The 26,904-nt window shown below is 37.0% G+C and overlaps 1 protein-coding gene across 6 annotated transcripts in view; it reads left to right on the forward strand.

Moving 5' to 3' along the window:
* Positions 1-26,904, forward strand: part of SMYD3 (SET and MYND domain containing 3) — a 391,015-nt gene that overhangs the window by 61,100 nt on the left and 303,011 nt on the right. The window lies entirely within an intron of this gene.

Below are 26,904 nucleotides of genomic sequence, written 5' to 3' on the forward strand. Positions count from 1 at the left end.
ATCAGGGATGGGAAGCGCAGAGGAGTTGTCCAGTCCTGTGCTGTGCTGCAGGCTGTGTGTGTGAGCAGGGTGAGGTGCAAGCCTTGTCCAGAGGCAGCATTAGACGTGGGCTCTGTGTAGTGGAGCTGTGCTGCCGCTTGCCCACAGGGCTGGTGGCGGTGGCTGGGTTGTGCACAACAGCGTACCAGGGTCTGGGGCTGCAGTGGTGCAGGGAGTAGAATGAGGCTTCCTTCTTTCAAACGCTTTTCATTTTTAAGGATGAATGTAAATTAGAGAACCACAGTATTGTAGGGGTTGGAAGGGACCTCAAGTCCCTAAATGATTCATGTTAGCATGGCTTGTAACTACTTTCTACTCTTTAGATAAATGCCTCCCTTTGTGTGTCAAGAAACTGCTACACGGAGATAAAAACAAGATATTAAAAAAAATCCATTCATCTTTGCTCTGGTTTGGTATGGACTAACTGGTTCTTTGAAGACAGTGTAAGCAGCTTAAGTTCAGGCAGGACATTATGTAGATTTTTTCAGCAAAACCCCTGGTGAATTTTAGGGCTACAGCGGTTATTTCTACACTTTAAAAGTATGTTGTCACAGATCCATAACACTTAATGAATCTCTTCTTTCATTTCATTTAAAATGCATCATTAACTTTCAGTGGGAGATGAGGTAGAAAACATGAAATGTCGATAATGTGGCGCTATCTAGGATTGACTCTTTTTTATTGTTTTTGTTCTCTTGGCATTCAGAATTTCTTTGAAATTTGCTTGCTATAGCATTAGAAAACAATGAAGAGTAATTTCCATACAAAATAATCATAATTGGTTTTTCTCAACTTTGTCAAGAAAGCTATTCGTGACTATTTGTGACTATTGGTTAATTATGGTGTTTGGATTGCACTTGGAAACCTGGATGCAGTAGATTACTGTGCACAACCTAAAAGCTGGCAGACTTCTTGGTGTTCTTCAAAGGGATGTTGTTGGTGATGGTGTCTATATATTAAATAGAACCCATTTCAATAGATGAGTTTCCAAGCTCGTTTGTCTTTATTAAAAAGGGAATATGTCAACTTCTTGCAGGCAAACTTGGATTGTTTTGAATAACATGACCAATGGTTAAATGATGCCTCCAGAAACTGCTTTGTTAAGGGAGACATTCTTTTTTTAAAACTTACTTATATGATTGGTGTTTCTTGAACTTTGAACTTGAGAAAATAAACTCGTATATTTGAGTCCAACCTTTTTTCTCTGATTTAATTGGGAATACACTAACTGTTCTTATGGTGAGAGAACACGAAAGGAAGAACTAAGGGGTAGGTGGCCGCCTATTCTACAGTTCTCTGGAAGACAGAGATCAGATCAATAAGAAAAGGAGTGAGTTCCAGTCACAGGTGCATTTTATCTAGGAATCAGCATTTGGCAGTATATAGGGTTTGCATCGTATCGCAATGGCTTTAACAAAATCCATTTAAAAATGGAGTACAATTTTCCACTTTACACAGTATTGGTGTTTTATTATTGGTGTTTTACATGTGGAGATCTTCCCCGGCTTGGTAACTATACCAAAAAGCAAGAGGTTTATGAGATTTGGAGACACTATAGAGTATTCTTAATTAGATTTATTCTGTACCGTGCAATTTAAGATCTTTGTAAGTAGAAATAATTAACTGTGAAGCTCATGTTTGTGTGTTCCTATAACAGTAGAATTATGATGTCTATGATTTACATTGGTTTAAACCAATAGGAGAAAAATTGATTTGTAATGTAAAGACACCACCTCTGGCTTGTGATGTCCTAGCAAAGCAAGTTAGGAAAGCTTTGGAGGGCATATCAGAAAAGTTCCACCCCAAGTAGCACTTGTCTTGTATTCATGTATTCTACCTGCTGTTGGCCACTTTTGGAGACAGGCTAATAAGCTCGATGGTGTTTGAGTCTCCACTGGTAGAGACATAGGTTGTTTAGAAGGTGTCTCAGGCTGCTGAGCAGCTCCTGTTGGGTGAAGAGGTTCCAGCCATGAGTTCAGGGTGATGATGCAGGCACCTGGGTGAGTCACCAGGCATGGGTCTGGTGCTGGCCATGCTCTCTGGCAGCTGTGAGCATCCCTTTAAGACTGTTTAAGCAGCTGTGTTCCACCTTTGAGGTGGGAAGGAATTGCAGAGACTTGCTATAGTTGAGCTGTGCTGAAGGATGTCAGCTCATTTGTTTGTCCAAACCCCAATCCTCACTTTCCATGATATGGACAAAAAAGACAGAAAAAGGGAAAGACAGTGAGGATAATAAGATGAGTAAAGGTTTTTGTTTGGTGATTTTTTCATTTATTTATTCATTTTAGTCTATATGCACAGGATCCAAGATGCTGGGTAGCTACAGAAATGTTATGGGCTGGCAGGTCTGCACTGACAGCTGTCACCTTGGACTTTGTGGTATTTTTGCTCTTCAAAAGTACCATCTGGTTGGTCTGATCTGAGCTCTCTGATTCATTGGTTTTCTCTAAGTTGGGTGGAGCGGTGAGGAGCCATTTTATCCTGTCTTTCTCACGCTGTGTTGCTGTTGTACAGTCAGTTGCACATAAGAGGTTGAGAGATTGAAAAGGAATGAGGGAAGACAATAACATTTGGTTTGTGGTGTCTTAAACTGATGTGACTGCTGATACGCTGTTTTTAAATGCATATGGCCTTTTGGCTTAGGAAATTCCTGAGGCACAGGTTGGTGGGTGCTGGGATGATGTATCGGTGGAGAGATTTCTCTATTTCCATGCTGTAATTGTGCCTTTTTGCAATGAATCTGGCTTGGGCCAGTCAGAAACATGATTCTGTGCTGCACATGGACCTTTGGTTCGACCTGGAATAGCCATCCTAAAATGCTGACTTGGTGATCTTTGACATAATCAAAATAGAAACCTGATGATTCTGCCTACTTCTGAAATTAACAAAAAGCAAAGAATGATTTTTCAGAATGATCAGTCTACAACTTCCTCGTAAGGGGGTGTCGAGAGGCAGGAGACCTTTTCTCCATTAACACCAGTGACAGGACCCGCGGGAACGGGGTTAAGCTGAGGCAGGGGAAATTTAGGCTTGACATCAGGAGGGGGTTCTTCACAGAGAGGGTGGTTGCACACTGGAACAGGCTCCCCAGGGAAGTGGTCACTGCACCGAGCCTGTCTGAATTTAAGAAGAGATTGGACTGTGCACTTAGTCACATGGTCTGAACTTTTGGGTAGACCTGTGCGGTATCAAGAGCTGGACTTGATGATCCTTAAGGGTCCCTTCCAACTCAGGATATTCTATGATTCTATGATTCTATGATTTTTCCCTTTATTAGTGAACAAAACAATGAGATCTGACTTTAAATGGTTAGTTTGTTCCATTTATTCTGGATCCAGTCTCTTCTTTGCTTACAAGACAATCTTAACACCATCTTCTGACTATATTGGTACATCTAGTGGGTGCTACTTGCTTTCTCTACTCTCTACACCAAGAGATGCAAAGAAAGGGGTGCAAAGTGTAATATCTTATAATATTTCATTTAGTTCGATTCAAAATCTGAATTGATTGAGACCTGTTGAATCTCAGTTACAAAAATGCTGATAAGTAAAATAGCCAATAGTTCTCAATGTCAGGGTTTTTCACAAATATTTTCATTTTAAATGTGTGCTGGAAAAAGTTGATGAGCACTCAAATCATTAGCTTCTGGCACTGATCTTAGGGGTATAATTAACTTAAGGTGAGAATTAAAAAATAATAATTGCATTGGAACTTATGTTTATGGGAATAAGAATTAAAACTCCTTGACAAACTGAGTTTAAATTTTGTGCATTTCAAATGCTTAAAAAACCCGTTCAGATGGGTCATGTTACAATACAGGATGGATATTTAGAAAAGGGATGAACTTACAGTGATTGCTGTGAACCTTTATTGTTATAATATGCAGTGGTAATTTTTGTACTCCAATATGTTATCTGCATACCTTGTGAAAAATCTTTAATAGATATAAATTCTGATAGCTCCACTGATTTCAGTGGATAACTAATAATTTGCATTTGGATCTTCTGCTGTATTTTTTTCCCAGAAACAAAATACAATACTTGCTAGCAAGGGGGCAGCTGATTAATAACACGAGGATTTTATGGTCAGTGGGCAGGAATGACCCGCATTTTATTTGTATGTGGAAAAATGAACAACTAATTTTTTTTACTTTTGATTTCCAGGAATCTTGTACAGGCTTGCTATGGTAAGCTTGTCTCTGGCTAAGAATACAGAACTGTTGTCTAAAATACTAGTAGTTACTGTTGTATTTATAAACAAGGTAATATTACAGAAAAAGAACATGACTTTTTAAATGAATGCGATCTTAAACAAGAAACCACAGTTTCTCTATTTTTTGATGCCATGTTATCTTTTTTGTCTATAACATTAGAACAACCTGTTGAATTTAACAGGGTGAAAGTGTCAAGAATATTAATACTGGTTGCCAAGTCTGAGTGGTGAATTTTTAGAAAACTGGACAAAAGTTGATGTTCAATCAGTATTTGAAAAGGGTAACTTTAGCAAGCATCAGTTATTTTCCAATTTGTCCAGATATTGTAGTGACAAAATAATTTCACTGTCAAATAGAAAATACTGTGTCAATCCAAATGTATGGATAAAAATGAAATCTCATCAAATCAGTCTTGATTGATTTGGAAAATAGATTCTTATGGAAAATAACTTCTTGATAAACTAATGATACATTCTTTTAATGAATTTACACCTTTGGTGGAGAAAGATGATACTGACATTGCTAAGCGAGTTTTAAACTTTTTTCATCATGTCAATTAAAAGAAAATTAATTTACTGTCTCAAAACCTTGTAGAAGTTTAAATGCATCTCAGCTTCCATTTAATTGAGTACGTATTTACTGTATAGACATGCTTTTGGGATGCCTCTCTCATAGGGATAGATTCTTGATACTGTGCTATTCAGTACTTCCGTTAGTAATTTGGAAACTGACTAAAGACTAGGGAATGGTCAGCTATTTGGAATGACCTATGTTGCTTGAACAAGTTGGTAGAACCAAACTTTTTGTTTCAATACAGCCAATATTTATTGCATTGTATTGTCACTCAATAAATCCCATCCTTAATTTTCCCAACGCCTACTTGTACTGTAACAGGAGTTGCTTATGGCATTAAAGTGACATCACAGGGGATTTTTACAGAGTAAAGACTAAAATCTGTTTTATTCTACTTCTGTGGTGAAAGAGACAAACCGACATATTTTTATTTAAATGTTTGTTTCCTTAGTTATTTGCAAATAAAATATTTAAGGGAGCAAAAGACTTTTAATGGAAGGAATTTAAACCAGTACATGTAAAACATTGAAAACATCGTCTTCTGTTTTAAAAGCTAGTGTGAAAAAGAATGTTTCCTCCCTCCAGCTAACAGGTTACTGCAGGACTGTATCTTATTACAGTTGAGCGTTTTCATAATGCTTGGAGGACCTTTCATGCTACTGCCTTTTATTGGAGTTTGATCATGTTTTGGTTGCTTTTCTTTGTAACAAGGACACAGAGGTCAGAAGCTGTATGATACTCACCCTGAAGCCCAAGTTTTAACTTAAGCTTCTTGGGAAAGAATAGAAACGCTTTTTTTTTTTTTTTTTGACATTTCTTTTCAATTTTGAATTAAGTATTTGGAAAATATTTGAAAGTCCTGGTCCTTCCAAACCTCCATTCAGCAGAAATTCAGTTTTTGCTCACTGTGCTTCCAGAGCCAAGTACACAAAGGAGGATAAAGGAAATAGTTTTACTTTTGTGTTTAAATGTGTACTCTATATTTTAAGTCAGTTTCTTTTATTTATCCTTTGAAATGCATGATAGAACTAACTATTATTATTACCACCACTATTATTATTATTAAAGAGAATTTAGCATTCATGGTGGATTGCCATGGGACACAGGTTAGATACAGCCTTAAAAGTTTCTTCTAAGAAACTGACATGATGACAGAATGGCAGCTATTTCAAGGTAAATTGAAAACCATAGAGGACTGAATAGTTAACTAAATTGTTATTCCCTTAGCTAATCCGAGGTATCCCAATATTCAGAATGCATTCCAAATTCCCCTGAAAATATTTTGGATTACCTTCCTTTTTTCCTCTAAGGCAGACAAATAACTGAGCTTCCTGAGTTTCAGTAAACAGCACCAGCAAAACAGGCTGTAATTTGATGGATTTGTCACAAACAATGCTAGCAGACTTGGGCAGATTTTTTATTTGCTCTCCATCAGAAGTGTCCTAGGCAAGATGAAAACGTTCTTGTTAATTTCTTATGAAGCTGCAGATGAAGAGTTTGAGAGCTGTTTTAGGAGGATCTAAATGTCACGAGTCTCGTAGCAGGGACACATTCCTTCCTAAGGTTTTCTGTAGGATTTAAAGGTTTCATTTTGGCGAGTGGGGAGAAGACCAACACTGGGTGTTCATGAAGTGCAAAGGCATTGTAGTAGCACGTTGTATGTGTGCATGTGTTCAGCTTTTTTCACATCAGTGTCTGCTCTTGGGAGGAGAGCATGGAGGTGATGCTGTCTTATGGTGGAGAGCTGCAAACCAACATTTCTGTGGGGAGGGTAGTGCAGCCTTATGGGGCACATCTTATGGTTGCGTAGAGTATGACAGAAGCTTCCCTCTCCTGCAATTCAGGAATGAAATTATGCAGGTGGGGAGATTTGTATACAAGTGATTGTATATTGAACCTTATTGTCTCTAAAACATAACACACCACAGGAACAGAGAGAATAATGCTCAAGATGGGCTGGGAGGTAACTTCCTATTCCTTCCTGAGAGTATTCCTGCAGTGATGGTAGTCCTATCCCAAGAGATTGCCCTGGTCTGATATCTGGAGGTTGTACTGCCTTATCAAGTTTCTTTACAGACGGATGAACTATTTTCTGGTTATAGCTTTTCCTGATGAGTACTATAGTGCCTTTTTATATATTTCTTTAGTGTCTAATGAACTGTGTAGTTCAACGTGGAAAAATGTTTGAGAGTTGATTTTCTTCTCAGAGTTGCTGAGTCCACGCTAAGTGTGCATTTCACTCTGCTGCTGCGTATGTGCTTTTTTTCCTTCTGCTGTGAGCTGGTGTGGCACAAGAAGCATCAAAACTTCTTGGCAAAGCTGTGCCATCAGAAGGTGACATGAATAATACCGAGTATTGCACAAGATAGGCTATGGAGGATGAAGTACAGCAGTCCAGTACCTCCATGATTTCTTTTTCAGAGTGTTTGAAGCAATCTTACTTTATGTCCCAAGTCCTTGTTTTGCTTTGGTAGCTTCTCAGTGGATTGAGGAGTCAGTTCTTTAAGGTTGCACAGTGAATCATTCAGTACTGTGTGTGTGTGAATACAAATTCTTCATCCTTGTAATTTAAGGCCAAAAGAACTCAACTTCAATTGCTGGCTTTTCTGCTATTACTTCTCGAACACAGCTTTCGGATTTGGATAGGAGAATGTATGCTCTGCTCTCCTTTGTCTCTCCACAGCATGAGTTGTTTGGGGGCAATCCTGATATAACTGAGAGAGGTGAGAGGAGAAATGCAGTAGGTCTTCTTTCACCTTCTTTATATATATATATATGTATATATATATATTGTTTTCTACTGCCAGGTAAATCAGCAGGAATTGTGGAGTGACAACATATTTTGTGTAATTAGCTTGAGAGAATTTTAATTTATGTAAATTTTGAAGGATTTTCATAGTTTTCATAGATTTCTTGGATTTTTAGCATTAAAGATACAATTGTCAGAGAAATACTGTGAATGGTCTTGATCTAGGTATTGTTTTTAAAATGACATTAAAATTGTAATATCCAGTGATTTTGTTATAAGTCTTCAGATAAGACTAGCTGATGTTTACTTGCATAACTAGATAAAGACTTTGTCTAAAATGTTTTATTTGGAAAGAAGTCAAATGTTGACTTTGAGTAAATGAAAACAGCGAAGACTTTCCAAAATATGTCAGTAACTTATTTTCCAGTTATTGTGCTAGCAAATCATGGACTTGTGCAAATGTAAACCTATTATAATAGGAGGTTAAAAAACTGCTAATAAAAGGATATTTAATAATTATATAAAGGCTTGTTCTAAACATGAAAATTTTGCCTACATAGAAGGAAGTAAATATGAATAAGTTGCACAGTTTCTTGGTAGACTTGAGACTATGAGAGAATAAAGTTCAAAAAATACTGTAACCTCATTTCCTGTGGTTGACTGACTAAATTTATGCTGAGGTTGTATTTGGAGATAAGCAACCTTTTGATGTTCTTCCTGATGGTCAAATTGTCTGGGAAAATTCTGTGTTATCATAAATTCATGTTTGTACTGTCATTCTAAGCAGGCAAATTAAAAAAAAAAAAAAAAGTAGCTCTTTGACCTGATAGAAATGGAAATATTTCTAGAGGCAAGAAGGGAGCCTCAGTAAAGGATGTATGTTTGAGATTCTTCCTTTTTAAAATCTAAAAGGCAAGCATTCTGATTTTTTAGAGACACTACATCTTCATGTCATATCCCTAGGAAAACCTTGACAGTCGTGTGCAAGGATGCTTACCAATTTTCATAATAATCCTTGTGTCCCCTGCGACATCCCATGTAAAGATGAAAATGGGGATTGGGTGCCTGCAAAGTTGGCAGGCTCTGCCTTCTGCGAAGTGAGTTCTGGTGTCAAGGATATCTCATGGAAAACACCTGATCATTGATGCCTTTGCTTTAAAAAGGAGTGATGTTAGCTGGAGTATTACTTGGGTATTTGCAAGTAACCAAACAGTAACCTGTGAAGAGCTGTAAGAAGTAAATGCCATCTGAAAATCAATATATACAGCTAGAGGCTAGTCTGCAGAGGAGTTTTATTGTGTTGCCAGCAAAATTAAACAGCAGCTGTATTCTGCACCAGCTTCAGCTTTCAGCTGGCCTCATGTGGTCTGGCTGGATTATGTTGCAGAAATTGGTTCCTGATGTGAGTCTTCGGCAAACGTAGCAGTGAACATAACTGCCTTTGTTTACAGATTTCTTTGTAGGAATAGAAGAGGAAAAAAATGCTTACAACTTCTGGCTCTCCTTTTGAATACAAGTGTGTGAAGACTTAATGAAACCCTTAGCTGGAATCGTGTACAAACAGAAATGGAGTGTGGTTCTTCCCCAGAACAGTCGTATGGGCACATATCACTTGGTTCAAACTTAGGTTTCTTCTGGGCTTTCTCTTTATTATTCACTTACAAATTGTTGTAAGAGATAAATCTTGTATGTATTTCAGGTAGACATCTTAGTTTGTCCTTACAACAGCTTAATAACAGGACCAATCTTTTGAGCATTGCTTTTCACCTGGCTCTCCTGATCAATTTACACAATTTTAAGGTATTATTTCAGTTTTGCCTTGATAGCTTTAGCCAGCTGTATCTGGTCCAACTTCTGGCTGTATTCCTTCATGAGGACAGGAGCTCTGGTGAAGGAGGTAGATCACAGTCATGTGCTCCAAGCCTGAAGAAGTGATTGCAACCCTCTGTTCTTCTGCTAGAAAGTCAAACTGAACAAAGGATTGTTTGGTAAAACTGTTGCTGGCCATAATTCCTTTCAAACAAACCAAGCAGTTGCATCGTCTTATTGAGCTGAGGAGTAAGCATAAGAACTTTGCACCATGCTGATGAGGGGAGCAGTTTTCTGTAGCTACCTCATGGTAATTTCCAAAAGCAAACGTGTTCACCCTGTACTGGGAGCTGTTTATGTATCAATAATTTATTCTTGTTGGTTGCCACTACTTAATCCTCCTTTTAAAGTGTTGCTGCATTACGTGGATGCAGATCAATTCAGTTTGTCCTTCTGAATAAGTGATTGCAAATGCACCGGTACTGATGTGCTGTCTTAAATTCATCAGATCCCTGGAAGACATAACTGTTTAGAGGGTATTATGAGAGCCTTTGGTGGATTTTATTGTGACTTATGTAGTTCTGTCTTTCTCAAGCAGAACCACCTCCCTTCTCACTTCTGTTTTCCTCCTTTCTGGTGAAAAATGTTCTAATAAATTACATTTTAGGAGTTAGGGTGTGAAAAATGGATGCTTAAAATGTGGTCAGAAGTCACAGAACATCTAAAACAAGAGGGAGTACAAAAAAGTTTATAATGCCAGTTTGCTGCAGGATTTGGCCAAGTTTTGAGTTATGAGGGGGTTCTGCTGTGCTGCTCACATGCTTACTGATGTTTTTTCATGCCCTGCTTGATTATAGATTGTAGAGGTGAAGCCTGAAAATGGAAAATACTGAATTAGCCTTCCCCCTAAGTGGTACTGTTCCTTTAGGCCAAGTATATAATGCAGAGTAGAACACTGATAGACATGGGGTGTAGTCCAAGGCATGTCATACGTTTTATTAAATGCATTCCCAGCTGCTTTCTACTTTGCGTTACGAGTTTCAATGCTCCAATTTGTTTCAGATGAGAGAGTAAACAGTTTATTTATAGTCACATAAAATGAACTTGTGAATTTCTTTGAAATAGGGAGACATTTCATTTAAAAAAAGTAATCCAAATTATAATATTGTAGCTGTTGGAAATAAAATCCTAATGGTTATGAATTTAACTCATTTAACCACGACATTTCTGCCTAGTTGATCTTGCCACAGAGCAATGGTAATATTTAACATTTTCTGCTTCAATTTACACTTGGAGTGAAGTCCTATGTAATAGTTTTTATTCTAAAGTATATGAGGTAATAACTTTGTAACCTTATCCCCACCCTTTAACATCTGTAAAGGTACTGTCTGTAAAGGAGGCACAAATACTGTATGCATGCATACATATATACATGGAGATCCCCAAACCAGGGAAACAAAGGGCAAAATTAAATAATTAGTGAGGACACAATGATTAAATTATGTTTCCTAACTTTTCCAGAAAAGGTTATTCACCTTCAGGAACTTCTACTATGATATAGACAGACTTTTTCCTAGTAAATCTGAAAATGTAATGAATGGGGCCTTGAAAAACAAACACCCAATGAAAACAAAAAAGAAGAATCCCTGTCCCCCCCCAACTAATATTTGGAGTTCTCACTAAATACTGCATGAGTAAATACTTTCAACTTCATTCCTTCAGTCTTCTGTATATGTGTTTATGAAGGAAGGCAGTATTTTGTCACAGATCACATTGTATCAAACGTTTTTTCTGATGAATTGTCATAAATAGAAACACTTTCAGCACTACTGTGTGCTACCAGTTGAAATAACATCTAAATGATTTTGTATGATTAAATAAAAATGCATTTATGAGAAGTTACATTGGAAAAATGTTACATATCTCAGAAGCCGTATACAGTTTGTGGAAAGCAAACAATTAAAATAATAGCTTGAATTTTACACTACCTAATTCTAGAGTTCTCAACAACAGAAGTTGATTCTGCAACCTTCTGAGTTCATCAGATGGTATTTTTAAGTGTGATGATTGAAGAAGGAAAAGAATTTAAGAGTAGCCTAGCTGTGCACAGTATTCTGGGTTAGGCTGCACCAATGCTAAATATAGCAGGAGAATCACCTCTTTTCACCTCATTTTGGCTATGTTGTGTCTAATGCGTCCCAAAATGCAGTTTGCCCTCGGCTGCCAGGGCATAGTGCTGGCTTATGTTGAGCCTGCTGTCCACCAGCCCTTTCTGCAAGGGCTGCTTCTCTAGCCACTCTAGCTATTCTTACTGCTTTTTTTGATCATGCTTCAGAAAATGTGTTATTCCCAAAGCTGGATGTTCCGAAGCATGCAATACAGTCTGTCATACAAAAATGTAAGAAAATTTGAGATATATAGCATATATAGGAGGAAAACAGACTGTTGAAATCAGCCCTTGGCAGACAATTGGAAGTGTTGCCTCTGTGTGGGTTCCCCCTCCTTCCCACCCCCAACATTCTTTCTATATTAAAAAAAAAGGTCTTACCTGAATTGATTTTATTTCCTGTTATGTATAAAATGTGCACTTTGTTTTTAGTCTAATGCAATATGTATGTGCCATATTGATTTATGTGTTTCTAGCAAACATTATCAATGATTTTGATGTAGTAGAGGCAGCAAACAATAGTTTGCATTCACAATCTTATTTCTAAATCTCAAACAACAAAGTGAAACTGTTGAAAAGCACATTTTTCAATTAGATTTCCAATGCATTCTCTGTAATGAGAGAATCTCAAGAGGTTTCAGGTGAAGGCAGATATTATAAAAAAAATGTGCCAGTCAGCTACCAAATGAATATTATTTTTGGATACCGATCTAATGTTATTTAATTATATCAGAGCGGAATTGACAGTTTTCAATTATCTTGTTATAGGAATAAAACAACTTAGCTCACATGGGATTAATTATCAGAGTATATTTCTAAATGAGCCAGTACTCAAATCACTATTGTGGTGTCATTTCAAGACTTTAAGTTTTTTTCTTTTCACAGGTGACTCTAAAATCATGAAGGAAAAAGACTGATGAATTCTGTCATGGAGAACTACTTAATCTTTATTTTGCTGGTAACCTTGACTCTTAAGGACCCTCACAGATATTAGGTTGTTCTGGGTTTGTGTTATACAAATAAAGCATCTGTCCTGGCTGTTGAGGATGCATAGCTAACCCTAAAATAGCTGTGCAGTATCTTTACATCTGAAGTCATACTGCTCTGCGTTTTTGAACTGTAGTTTTTGTAGGGCTACACTGGTGAGCGAGAAGGCGTTATTTAGTGTTTTATGACTGGACCAGGTACCTAAGCCAGAAATGAAAATGATCCGAAGTGTGGTAGTGCTGTCATCCTTGCTGCTAAACTGATCTAGCTGCGAAACTTCTTTTAGATGGAATAAAATTGAAGCAGCTTCTGTCAGTGAGGAACTCTACCAAGTGATTATTCATGTGAATTTGCATGCTGTACTTTTGATGAAATGATTTTGTATACTATGTTGTGCTTATGAATATATACATTCATGCAGTGTTTTTGTGAGATGGTAGACCTTAAAATAAATAGGAAGACAATACATTTTGTCTTTTTTTCCTGCAGATGATGCAGTTACTCTGTATAAGAGACTACGTAGAGAATAGGGCTAGAGCGCATGAAGTTTAGCGGAAGATTTGTTGATCTTGATCCTCATACTGCTTACATGAGCAATGTCTACAATGGGACACAAGAAAGCCTTTCCTTAACCAACACAGTTCAGTAAAATATATCTGCAATATTTCCTTTAACGGTTTTTGTTATGACAGTCATGAGAGATTTATGCTTCTGCATCAGCTGTTTTTCTATTCTTTTAGTTGCTGTGATTTGATTTTTCATAAAGGAAAAAGATGCATAACTAAACATAATGATCTACATGGTGAATATTTTTAATGTAACAAAGAAATTTAAATAAGACTTGACAATTTGAGTTATGATGTATGGCAAAGAGAAGGGAAAAATGCTCTAAGGGTGCCGTACTGCTCAGAGACATTCAGAGAGCTCTGCAAATCAATGCTGAGAGTGACGGGCTCATATATCAACCATGACTCTGCACCAGCTTGAATGTAATGAGAACTTCGGTAATATGGCTTTGCTATGGTTGAATGCTGCTTCTGGGTGGAATTTCATGAGCATGTTAAAAGAGTGAACAGGACTCTTCTGTCTTAGCAGACAGAGGTGGTTTTAAAAATAGTAATACTTGCCCTAGAAATAAAAGTTGGGTTAACAGCAAACTGTAGCTGTACAAATACATGAGAATAAGTGTATGCATTACACTTCAGCAATTTGTTTCCCACTTTTCTGTAGTGTTTTAGAATTGACACTTCCTTATCAAATAGATTTAAAGGAAAACTTATAAATAAAGAGGTTAAGAAAAGTATTTACTGGCAAATTATGAGAAACTTTTGAGGTTTATATTGCAGGTTATTGGAATAATTCACTTGGTGGGAGACCTTTTAAAAGAAATGGATAAGAAAATCCTTAATATCCTTACTATTTCTGGTGCTGCTCTCTTTATGTCTTCATGCTCTCTTTATGCCTTCATTATGTTTAAAATGTGACTTATTTGACTTTCTTGTAGTTATAATGTGAAACTTTATTATAGCCTGAGATAATGTGAAATGAAAAAAGCGCTCTCTCATTTTCTCTCACTGATAGTACAGAAAAAAAAATCTCTGATTTGGGCTGTATCATCTTTTTGACAGCAGTTTGACTTTTTTTTTTTGCTTTAAGACATTCTTCTAGTGTAATAGTATATGGCCACTTCACTCTGAAAAGGTTATAATGGCTTCTGAGAAAATATTTTTATTGTTGTAGCAAAATGGGTTGTAATCAAATGACATTCATGTGGAGATGATAGTCCAGCAGGAGCCTCTGAAAGCCTCATGGAGGAAGAGAATTGGCTTCTGGTAATACACGAATGATGTTTAAGTCTTCATTCCCTAAGTTTTGTGCTGATCTCCAAATTATGCCAGTGTTTCCAGAAAACAAGCTTTTGTCAGAAGTCTAGCTATGTTTTCAAAAATCATTAGGGGTGTGAAATCACTTGGATGAATGATTGGAGTTATGTTTTTTGCATATTGAAAGCATCTATCTCTGGTTGCCGAACTGTACCTGGTGTCCTATGGGTCTCAGCAATTGCTCCCAGACATTCAGAAGTCAGAGGTTTTCTACTTTTTTCTTTCTTTCTTCCCCGCCCCCCCACCCCGGGCTAAAATGTAGCATCCTTCCTTCTGTCCCTCTTATATGTATTTATTAATTCAAAGTTCAGATGGAGTAATCAGTGCCTGTCCCTCTGTCCCTGCCACAGTGCACTACTGCAATCTGAGATTAACTCATCAAGCACAATGAGGAGCTGAACTTTGTCCCTCAAGTTAATAAATAGTCAAGTTTCTGAGTTCTGAGCAACTGAAATAAAAACAGCTTGCATCTCAATTTAAAATTAGTTTATGATGTCCTGCAAAACAGCTCTTTGAAATGATTTTTGAAAATTTATCTCAGCATTTGCAAATGATATTGTCAACTGTTTTTCATGCGTTTATTTTCCCCATAATGACATTAATTTAAAAATGTGTAACAATAAAAAGAATTTTCATTACAGCATGAACAGATGGCACTTCAGTATTGCAATGACCTTTGAATAGGAAAATATATTTTTATATGAGAATTTTCTGACTCTCCCTTAACTTTGCAAATGGAACTATTAGGAGTCTGTGCCACAGATTGCACTGAATGGTGATCCGTGACAAGATCTGATTTCAGGAAGTAATCCTAATTTAAAAACGTGTAGCAGTATGAAATCACATTTCTTTAAATCCTGTCTCATGTGATGATACCTGGGGTAAATCCAGGCAGGACCTAGCATGAGCACCTCCCAGTGCCAGGAGGGTTGTACCTAAGGGAGTCGTTGGGCATTTACCTGAAGTTAACTGAGGTCCTAGTGGTTCTAGGACATGTTACAGTCTCATTTCTTAGTAATAAGCTTTTCCAGTAATAGAATTGCAGACTAGTTAGTGTCATCCTACTGAATGGCAGCTGATTAAATGCTAGCTCCTGCAGAGTGGAACAAATCAATTAGGAGGAGGAAGGAGGCATTTGGCCTTTTGGTGCTCAGTCAGGTTGATTTTCAATAACGCAGGTGGCATCTGCATGCTGGAATGATAGGCATAGTAGAAAAAACTTCAACGGGCTTTGGCTCTGTTTCAGTCAAAATGCAGAGGTAATTAATGGCATAAGGAGCAAACGCCTCTCCATTAGACAACTGCTCAGCACGTTAGATTAAAACATGAGTCACTGGGTAGGACAGAAATAGTCATTGCAGAGGAAGCTATTGGGCTTTGACAGCTTGGATGAGGAAGGTTGTTAAAAGTTCTGACTAAGAATTTTGAAGTGAAGAATATTGAATACATTGCCAAAAAACAAAAAACTTTCCAGAATGAGATTGTGTTCCAGCTTAAAATTAATGTTAAAATGAAATCTTATGTACAGAAAATGAAGCTTATCTTTTGCTTTTAAGAATGAATGCTCCCCACCTCATTAGTTATCTGTACTTCATTCCTTTGTCAGTAGGAAATCACCGTCCTGTGATAAGTGTTTGTTCCATTCCCACTGCCTGTTGGTCATTCTCCAAGTGGATGCTGGCTTGTCAGTGCCCGAGACACAGCCCCTCATTCACCAGAAGTGCTGCTCTTTAGGCTCTGCAGTTACCTGAACAGTGGAGCCTGTCTGGAGAGGGTTGGGTTTTGTGTCAGGGTTTTCTGCTTTTTCTTCCTTTATGAAGATGTTTAGACTATGAAGTCCTTTTCTTTCCTCAACTAACTTTTCTGCTGAAAAGTACATTGAGAGAGATTTGGACCAGTCATTCTATGATGAGGCTTCATTACTAGTAACTTGCATCGTCTTACTGCTACTGTGATGCTCCTGTCGCAAATGGCTCTTGCCTGTATATGTTAAAAACTGATGAGGAATTTCATCAGTTGCCTGGACAAGATGTGTAGCCTCTCTCCTTGGAGATCTTCAAAAGCCCCCTGGACACGATCCTGGGCAGTGTGCTCTAGGTGGCCCTGCTTGAGCAGGGGGTTGGACCAGATGACCACAGAGGCCCCTTCCAACCTCAGCTGTTCTGTGATTCAGTGATTCATCCCGTTGTCCTGTACCAGCCTTATTTTTAACCAGCAAATGCCCGATACTGATGATGAAATTTGAGGCTCATGTTGCATGTCTCTTCACTGCTAGCAGTGGAGGAAGCTGAACAGTCCAGCTATTGCTCGGCCTGAGTGGAAGGAAGTGCTGTTGATGCTGATGGTGGTGCTGAACCCGTAGAAGGTTTCTTGTGGTTTGGGGTGCCCTCCCAGGGAAGTGATAGCTGGACCAGAGGAGCTCTGCTAGTTCTTGGAGCCCAGTACTCGTCCCAGGAGATAATTTCTTGTGAGTCAGGGCCTCGCTGACCTACACAGAAGGCTAATGCAATGTGTTCTGGGTTTTTTAGCAAGAGATGGATACCACTTTACCCTTCAGTCTCCTGTGATGAAACTAAGTGTGTCAAGCCTAAACTGAACATGAATTAAGCTGCACTGAGAAAAGCGGGTGTTGGGGAAGAAGCTGACCTATTCCCATTTGTGTTGTTTTAAGAAACACTGCTAGGGTCTGAAAGATTGCTGCTTGTCAGGAATCTATCTTCGGTTTCATCAGCATGCAGTTGTTTGATTTCAAGTCCCTCATGCTTTGTGGCAGACTTGTAAGAAACTGCTGCTGCTGTGACTGCTCAGAAGGAACAAAAGAAAGGGATGTTATCTAGAGTTGTATTGCAAACTTAGTTTCACATAAGGACCCCATTATGTTGTTTACAGCTTTTATCTTCCACTGTGTGCTTTATGTTTTAATCACACCTTGTCCAATTCAGTTTTGGAGATCTGTTTATTTTATTCAGCCTGGAGAAGAAGATTAATGAGCAATATAAATATTATACATAAATATACATTTCACCTGCTGTGTATGCAGTGCAGCATGCCACTGCAGTTTCTCTTCTTTTTGTATCCACTGGATAACTACCTTCTTTTTTTCTCTTCTTCCTTCCCCCTGCCAGTATAAGTCTGTTTAGGCTGTTGATAAGTTCTCGGAATATATGGCCTCTCTAAGAGTTTGTGTGTGCAGGTGTCTATACATGCACAAAATACATGTGTAGATGTTTGTGTATATTTTAAATCGGATATGTACAGTATTTAGTATTCAGATACAATAGTTGGCTTTGAATATGTAAATTAATTATGAAGCAGATAGTTAGTATGTGTCTTTAAGAACAGAGAACAAAACAAAAACCTACTGTATTTCTGTTCTTTTCCTACAATTACCACTGCAATAAAAATTCAAGTTCATGGAATATTTGTCACACAAACAACTGTTCCTGTAGTTATAATTCATAAATAATGGCAGCAATTAAATTCCAAATAGCCTCTTGGCAGATGCAACAAAAGGGAAAATGGTCTGGTTCCTTAATGGGGAGTCTGTTGTCCTATGAGACAAGCCTGAGAAGAGATAGCGTGCGTATGGGACTGATACGGAGGTCACATAAGGAGGACTATTTTAATTTAATTAAAAGCATAATTAATCCTACCGAGATTCTGTAACCCTCTACAGTTAGATTTTATGAACCTGCACTATTTGCAAGCCAAAAAAGAAAGGAAATTTTGACATTTAAAGATGAGAAAGTATCACTTTTTTGCCAAGAAATTTATCTGATGAAGAAAGAATTAGCAAAATATTAAATGTCAATTTGCTGGCAAACAAAAAATGGGCAGTGTAAACCATTGCCTTTCACAGTGAAAAGCTAATAATAAAAACAGCTTTTTTTTCTCCACACTGACTTGTTCAGAGAAGTTCTGCCTCAAGGATTTTGCATAGTAGTGTTATATGCTACGGTGTTTGTAAATGGCAGCATGTTCCGCTGTTTATATAGCATTGTGCTAAAAGCTACCTCATTAAGCATACATTTTGAAATTAAATGATACATTAAGAATGTAACAAAATAATGTTTGCATTTTGGTACTGCACTGCATTTTCTGTGAACCGGCTGAACAATATACTATAGTTAACTTCGTTTTAACTGAAACAATTGCTTGTGCTGAAGTGAGAATTCTTTTGCTTGATGAATTTTCATTCTGTCAACTGTTAATGAGCCTCAGTTGCATTTCTCCAGCTGTGACAAGAGGAGGGGTTTGTGGTTTAGCATGGTTCAACACCTTAGCTACTGTCATGCTACTGGTTCAGCATTTCTTGTAATTGGTCTGATAGCAATGGGTCATCCGTTATGAAATTGCTGCTCATCACCTCCATCTTGCTGGAATGACATCTATTTAAGTATCTACTATAAAGTTACTGGACCAGCACTTTGAGATGCTGATGGCTTATTTAAATATATAGGCATCCTGAAATGTAATTAATTTACTTTTTGAATTTCTCAGATGCAATACTTAAAAGTACTTAAATCTTGAATAGATAAACTAGGATGGTGTTCATTTGTTTTGTTGTCTCTGACTTTTTGAGGACAGCATTTACATACTTTGCTGTAATGAATAGTAAGAAAGTCTTTTTTTTACCATGAGAAAAGATACTAGATGAGGTGGTGAGACTGGGAACATGGCAACAGCTGAGAAATATGATGTGGCTCTAAGGATAGAGGTGGTAAAAATAGAGGAGATGCTTCTTTCTGGTTTTACATGGAAGCGCAGGGATTGCTTAGTAGATTTCTCTCTTAGGCCGTCCTTTTCCAAAGCACTCACTTGATTTATACGCTATATAGTGCGTATTCTGTAAACGTGGTTTGAGTTATACAAACTCAAATGCCTTAATGCATTTAGAGATGTTACAAATCTAAAAATCTGTTTGAAAGCTGAGAAAAGCTTAAAGACAAAAAGCACATCTTAGCAAAAATGAACTTTAGTTGTAAAATTTGTGAGAAGACTCATTTTCAAATCGATGTACTTCCTCTGAGCTGTGTCATTTGTTCTGCCTTTATGGGTTTGGATGCCTCCTTGTCCTCTCCTCCTCCTTCTCCCCCTCTTTGGCTGTCTCCATTGTTTCACAATTTATCTTTGCTGCCCAGGGAATGCAACCATCTGGGGCTTATGGCTTCATCCCACCTTGCTGTCAAGGTCAAAATCTTTTAATTTTGCAGGTAGAGTGGGTAGCATGACCCCAGGGTCTGCTGCTGTATATTTAAATCCCATCAGTGTTCTCTGAATGACAATGTCTTCGGTTTCTGCCTGTCAGCTTTTTTTTATTGAGCTCTTTGGCTGTATTTTGTCTAATTTCTTTTGACAAAAATAAAACATGAGAATGCTAAACGTTACGATAGAGAATGTATTATTATTTTCTTGTTAATAGAAAAAGCCAGTGGCATTAAGAACTTTTCACCTAAATAAAAAGAGCTTAACAACATTCTTATTATAGTTGTCAAATGGAAGAGTGTATTTACAGAATGTAAAAACAGCGTAGTTTTGGAAACACAGTAGAGATTAGCTTGCCTCAGTTGCTTTACGAAGTTCATTGTTCTCTATTCTACAGTTTCTTTGCAATTTCTTTAACCAATGTTGGAAACATTAGTTATGCTAAGGATGTCTTGTATACATTTCTATTCTTGGAAAAGTCATTGCAAAAGGGGAGAATTTTAAATATCTTTTGTGTATACAGGTTTAGGTATTTTAGCAAGAGATTGAGATTTCCTGTAGTCATTTTTTTACCAGTACAGAGCCTAAATACCTAGACTTTGTGGTTAGATTTAGTCATCATTAAGCAACAAATAGAACTTCAGCACAGCGTAGTAGAAATGTGAACTGAAATGTATGATCTCTTGTGTGTTTTCCGTGTCACTTGAATGTTGACACTGGTCATGGTCTGTAGGAATTCACTGAAACAAATGTAGTAACAATGGATCTTGTACTAGTTTAGTAACCATACTGAGATATTCTCAAAACCTATAAGGTAAGTAAATTAAGGAAGTTCTTGTGGAAAGCCAGGGAGCTGCGGGCTCTCCAAACATGGCAAGTAACTCTTCAACCATACTCGGGTGTTGAGAGGCTAGTACATCATCTGGAGCAGAACTGGAAGGTAGTTGAACTCTAACAAGTTGGTACTGAAATATTTCATGCTGACATTTTCCCAAGACTTCTAAACTTGGTTTATGGTGAATTATTTTTAGATCCCACAGCCAAAACAGACATGTGATGTGGAAGAATTATGAGCCTCTGAGAGCAGTTTATAGTTTCAGTGGCTTCCTATCTGTAGTTGCTGAGAACTTTGTCTGTTACCAAGTAGTAGCAAAAGAAAAACGAACCTACAGATTTCTCAAAATTGTTTACATACTTAGGTTTCTTGTTGACATGCTGTTTGAGCTGCAGCAAAGTAGGTTTTTTGTCCATTATATGCAATTGAAAATCTCCATTAGGCATTTAAATGTGCCAGCTGAGTGAGTATTTTGAAAGGTTGTATGCAAATTTGCATACACTGATGTTTCTTTTGCATTCTTTCTGCTGATAGTCTGGTGAATAACAGACTGCTGCGCTTGTGTAAGCTAAACAAACCACAGGAAGCAATTGTGAACTCACAGATCAGCTAAGAGAGAGATAGCAAAAAGAAGCACGCTTAAACACCCTGAGTTTAAGAACAGGTAAAAGCATATACCAGGTAACTGATATGTCAAAGTAGTTGCCAGTATCAGTACTCACAATAAATCTCTTAGATCTTTTTAAATGTTTTAAGTGACCCGAGGCACAACAGGTGAGAGTCTCTTAAAGAAATTAGTTAAACTCTTAAACTTATCAGAAATATAAGAGTTATTGGGTTTGGTCTGTTGAAGACTTGATCTTTCATATTGAAAGTAGATGTGGCAGTCACCTTGACAGACCAACTCTGGAAACAACTCTGAGAAGGCTGAAAAAGATTTTCAACAGAATCTATAGGCATCCATAACAAAACAAATCCTGCTGCCATATTCAGTTGAGTAGCTGTGTTGACTTTTAAAGAGTATGACGTATTTATGTGGATAAGATGAATTATTTCTGGTCAAAAAGGTTTCTCTGCTCAGTTCGGAATAAGATAGATTACTCATGCTGTATGTGCAAATTGTAGTTCTAACCAGTGGTCTAGACATATGGGCATTTGTGTTGACTAAGCTATCTTATCAACTCTGTCAGCAAAAAGCTCACATTTTTAATATAGTAGCATTCCAAGTTTCTCATCATTCATCTACCTTTCTTACCATATGTAAGGATGATTTCTGCATGTTTTTTTTAAAGAATCATTATTTATTCATCCATATTTAGGATATTACTTTATCTGAAACTGAGCTGAAGTCCACATATAAATAACCAGCAAGACCTCAATCATAAAGAGAACCAGATGCAGTGGGCCTCACATGCCCAATGGCCTTCAAACATGTGGTCTCGTACTTCTGGATAAATGCACATCACAAATTAGGCTTTCAGTACAAGTTCTGTTATTATATACCCCTGGTCTGAACACAAATACAATTTACAAAACAGAACATCAAATTTCAGTTGCAAATCCTGTGTGATAACCATATTTTATATGTAGCAAAAAGTAGGGACAAAAGGGACATAGCTTATTAAGAAATTGTTTAAAGTATACTGTTTGCAAATAGTGCAGTTCCAAACATACAGTGAAGCATGCTCCATTTGCTTAGTATTCAAGGGTACTCGAAAGTATTGAAACTGCAGAACTACTATTGCTTGTTCTTTTCTGGAAAGTGTCTGACAGTGTTTAAATGTTTCCAAGTCAATGTCTCATTTTTAAATGTTTCCAAAAGGTTTGACCCAGGTTTTGTCGGTTTTGATGTCTGCTTTATTTTTTTTTTTTATATTTTTATTTTAAATAACTAGAATTGAGTCAAGTTTGCTTGATACCCTGAGCAAACATAGTCTTTCTGAAGAGATGCCTTTGAGCATTTTGGTACAGTGTTCTGCAGGCAGTTTCAAATGTGTTTTTATAAAGCTCTCAGCTAACCCATATAGGAGGCTCTATGACCAGCACTATTAGCATGGTAATGAACCCAAGATGTTCCCTGAGTGGAGTTGGTTAGCTGAAGCTCAGTGCTGTGCTAATCCTGGTTTCTGAGTCAGAGCATGGGCAAAGTAATCTTGCATTTGCTCTCATAGCACCATTTATCCTTTTGTGGACTAAGGTTTACATATTCCAGCAAAACACTTAAGCCTATGCCCTAATGCAACTGTGTGAATAGTCAAGAGGACTTGCTTCCTCAGCTAACTAGCTGAAATAGTGTTTCATGTCATAAGCAGAATTAATCGACTTCTGCAATTCACAAGGTCAGTGCTCTATTAGATGAGCTTATGCTTTTTTTTTAATGAGTGTGTGATTAATAGAAGATCCAAAATGACAAAGCAGGGACAAAATAAATTAAGCTTTTGTTTCTACTGTGGAATGATTTGAAATGTTAGTTGTATTTTCAGAATGTTCCTGTGTAACTTATTACTATTATTATTAAGCTCTTCAGCGTTTACTTTATTCAAAAGAAGAAATTGAGGCAGAAATTTGAGTATATTGAGAAAAGAATAGAATGAGCTGTAATTCTTAACCTCTCTTAGTTGTTGGGTTACTTTTTTTATTTATTATTTGCTTGCTCAAGATCTTAAGATGAAATTAATATATATATTTAAATAGTTAATCTTGCACTATGCTTTCCCCTGCTTTGACTTTTTCTTTGAACTAAAGTAGTTAACTTCAGAGTGTTCCTAATTCATTTCCTCATAGCATACTATGTATTGTTCCACTTGAATGTTTGGAAATATAAAATGTTTGCCTTGTAACAATGAGGTTGACATATGGCTAGAAAAAAATTACAGCTGGTAAGTGACAGCAGCAAGCTTGTATTGTACAATTTAAGGAGGTTCATAGGTTTTGTCACTGTCCTCCATTAGTTCGGTTTGAGGTACTCCAAAAACCCCATAGTATATATGCACAAAAGGCAATTGCTTCTTTGTATAATCTCTGGAAGAATTCCTTTAGACAGTCCGGCCTACTAAAGGGGTCAGGTTGTGCCACTGCATCAAAGCAGAACATCAGTCTGAACCTCTCTGATCTTTTTAGTACTTCTGCACACTTTGAAAACAAATGTCAAATTTTGTTTGCTGAATTACTTCAGCAGTTTCTAAGGAAAACCGGGATCCTGCAGGATGCTTTGATTTGCTGTAGTTATACAATAGTATACGGTAGTTCTAATTGTATATGATACTGGATATACATATGTCCATTAACACTACATTGTCCTGTAGTAGGATGAGCTGAATAAACACACTATGTTGTATGTTGTACTGAATATACATACGTATTGGAGTGTCATACTAATTCCAAAGTGGGGAGTAGAAAATGTCTCTTGAATGAAGAAGCATATATAATTTGTCACTTGCTAGCTGATTAACTCGGTTTTATTCACTAGGGTTATCTGTTAATTATTGAACTGTGGCTGTAATACTGAATGCTACCACTTTAAAATAAAGGATTGCTTGAGATCATCCTTTCCCAAAGAAATATGATAAGACAATTTAATAAACTGTTTTATATTAAAGCATTTTTGATGTACAGGAGTGACTTCCAGTCTTGAAGAACCAGCAAAAATGTGTTATCAATTGAAGATGCCAAGAAATAATTAAGTAACTGTTTAAGTGCGTGTACTTGGGTAGCATGCACAAATGGTGGATGGGAATAGTTTAGTCAGAAAACATATTTTCTGTAAATGTTCTGTAAACTAATTAAAGTTACTTTTGAAGGTTTATTTTAATTCCAGTTGTGTAAGAAGGGAGGGAATTAATGTACATAACGGGTGTCAGTTGTGTCCCATGGGCATAGGAAGCTCCACAATTCCATATCTGAAGTAATATTTTTCTCACTACTTTAGAAGTTTCTCCTCTAAAAAGAATAGTTTTTTTTTTTTTCCTGCTTATACACCTACACTAAGCCTTGATATCAGTTGTATCTCTCAAAGAGAATAAATATAAATACACTTAAATGTAGGTGGAAGATATGGCTGGCTTTCCAGAGCTAACTTTTACTTAGAGAAGTCACTAAGAAGTCTAACACTGAAATAAACTAGCATGTGTTATGTAGAAATTTATATGGTTAGCTGAAGCTGGTTTACCAGCCACCAACTAAAATTCAGTTAATTCCATCAGCCTCTCGTCACTTTCCCCAGGAAAAAGAGCATCAGAAGTAGTTTGCAGAAGTGAAGTTGTTAGCTACCAAAGGCCTTCACTCTTCTATTTCTGTCTGCTAAAACATTTGTCTTGCATGGCAAAACTGTATTTTGAGTTCAAAATTTGCAGACTTTTAATGCCCAAAGTGGCTGTTATTTATCTGTTCTGCTTATCTGAATGTTGTAAGCCACTGAATTTCACATGGTTGGTTCTGTGTTCATCATCATAATATTTTTTTGGCAAAAAAGTAGAGTTTGTTGTGAAGACTACATTCACTTTTAATAAAACAAAGCATTTCAAAGCTTTGTGGTATAAAATTGCAAATACGAATGAAGTATCTTTAGAAAATCCTCATCTAGGGTAAGATTTCTTTTGAGGCAACCCTAATAATTTTGTAACATTTCCCTGAGTGTGTGTGCATATTAATTATGTATTGTCAACCTTAATGATCTTAAATAGCAAATAAAACAGGTAATGTTTCAGAATGTCCAAAAACACATGCAATAAACAGAAGATAACAAATACAGGGCCTGGCTAAAGAATCTTTTAAAGACTCATTTATACGGTTGTGGTCATGTTTTGTAGTCTGAATCTGTGAGTGTGATGTCTGTGAGTCTGAATCTGTGTCTGAATCTGAATTCCTGAGCAACTGTTGGTTATCATTGTTTCTGTTTTGCATTATCTAAAACATGCATATATCCACAAGTGACACTTCATCAATCTCAGCTATCCAAATGTTTCAGATATATTCTCAAAGCTTTTTATAATTATACTTCACACACATGTGCACGTGACACTTGATCGCATATGCAATAGCTTGGTTATAGGTTACTGGTGAGATGTGTGCACATATGTCTATGATAATCTGCCCTTAGCCTGGTGGGATAAATGAGAACAGAATAAAAGGCTTCTTCGGCAACACAGTTGCTCTTTCTAGTTTTCCCAAAAGTGTCGTTGGAGAGTGTTAGTTTGTTTTGCCTGTTAAATTAAACTTCACCCTACATCTTTGTATTCTCAGTATTTTCTTTTCAAGCTTATATAGCTTTGTACGTTACAATTGTGATTGTTAGACAGGACTAAAAATATGGTATGAGTAAAAATGGTAAATAAATTTCTGGACAGCCAATATACAGAAGAAACATGTACTCTGAAAACTGGGGTGCTTTTTGCCCCTATTTTCCTGACACTGTTACTTCACTGTTGTATTTCACACACAATTGCTTCATGCCATCATGCCACCCATTAATTATTTTGTCCTAAGAAGAAACATTACCTTCTAGCTCTTCTCTTGTGTAATTACTTCCATTTTCCTTCTTTCTCTGTTTCTGTTTCAATTCACATCCATTTTTCTTTGGCTGGATTTCCTAAAGAAATACGTGACTTAGTTGTGCTCTACATTGTCTGTCAGATGATCTTTCTACTTTCCCCAACAATTTTTTGAACTGCTAAGTACCACCACGTCTGTTAGAGGGACAGTTTTCAAAGCTATTCCTGCAAGTTTTATGAGAATACATCTATAAGTGAGTAGGAAAGAGACCCCTTAGTGTTTTTGTTAAGGAAACAGTCATCACGATATAGTATTAGATGTAAGACAATTTAAGTAGAGAGAGATGTTATGACATCTAGCCTCCTTGGCATTCACTTAGGAGTTCTGCTGTTTGTGGATTCAGTTGTTTTGTCTAATACACAGTTTTTGGTGTCAAAATATGTACGAATGTTTTTTTCATTATGGAAACCATACTCATTATGGAAAGGTGACATTTATTTTGATTTTTTAAAAGATGCACAGGCAAAAGATGCACAGACCTATCTATACATACTTACATGTGTGCACAAGAAGACCTTGTGATAGCTTGAATTCTCCCTTCTGTGCTTCCCCCAGACTGTCATTTAAGGTACCAGGAATAGTGATAAAGGAATGTCAACAGAGAAGAAGTGGGGGAGAAGTGCAATCAAACGTATCTCAAGAAGCACTTTCAAGACCTGTAGGAAAATACATCAGCACTTTCTCAACTTTCGCATGACTTTTCTCATGATGAGTCATTTTATTTGCATGAGACATTGAAGCCTGGGCCAGGCCAACAAAATCAGCTTTCCCTTCAAGTACATGTTTCTGATAAAAGTTTGTGATAGGATCTGTGTGGGGGAATTTTATTACTCTACAACATCCTTATGTGGGCATTCTATAGAAAAATCTAATTTAACAGAGGAAAAAATCTCC

This window comes from Anser cygnoides, chromosome 3, assembly GCF_040182565.1.
Source record: "Anser cygnoides isolate HZ-2024a breed goose chromosome 3, Taihu_goose_T2T_genome, whole genome shotgun sequence".
Lineage (NCBI taxonomy): Eukaryota > Metazoa > Chordata > Aves > Anseriformes > Anatidae > Anser > Anser cygnoides.